The sequence below is a fragment of the Callorhinus ursinus genome, unplaced genomic scaffold (assembly GCF_003265705.2).
Source record: "Callorhinus ursinus isolate GAN/ISIS: 27379988/994484 unplaced genomic scaffold, GSC_fseal_2.0 scaffold709, whole genome shotgun sequence".
In the NCBI taxonomy this organism is placed as follows: Eukaryota; Metazoa; Chordata; class Mammalia; order Carnivora; family Otariidae; genus Callorhinus; species Callorhinus ursinus.
In genome coordinates this window covers 13213-13970 of record NW_027397764.1, presented here as the reverse complement: position 1 = coordinate 13970, position 758 = coordinate 13213, and positions in this window count along the sequence as shown.

Sequence of the window (758 nt, the reverse complement as noted above, 5' to 3'; positions counted from 1 at the left end):
CTTTATGTTCAGCCAAAATCTTTTTTTCTAGCTTTTCTCCCTCCGTCCTTCTGACTCAGGAGTAGCTTATACACATCCCTCTAGTCAACCAATGTAATGTTGATTCATTATTTCAATGTCTGCGTGGCATTTCATGGTGTGTCTCTATATACACCTTTAATGATCTTTCATATTTTTTCTCATTAAATTATGATTACATCAATGCCACAAAATATTTTTAAATAAACAAAACTATGTTTTTCAATCAAAGGTGATTTTATCCCCCAGGGAACATTGAGCAATGTTCCAAGATGTTTAGGCTGTTACATTGGGGAGGGATGTGTGGAGGGCAAGGATGCCCTAAACACCCTACAATGCACAGGAAACAGCCCACCACAGAGAAGGCTCTGACCCAGAATGTCCTTGGTACACAGGCTTAGAAACCCTGAGTTAAAGCATATCTGTATTTTTAAAAAATATTTAATTTTTTAAGTAATCTCTACACCCAACATGGGGTTTGAACTTACAACCCCAAGCTCAAGAGCCCATGCTTAACTGAATGAGCCAGCCAGGCACCCCAAAGAGCATCTGTATTTTTAATATTTGTAACTGTCTTCAGAGCCTCCCCAAGATGCTGTAACAGTTCATAATTATGACAGCAAAATAGAACATACCCCTTTGCCATTTGTTTAAAAATTACAACCCCAATAACTGTGACAACCCTTTGAGTGTTTTTTTCAGGATGATGAGTGTGAAAGAGTTTTATTGTTGATTTTTTA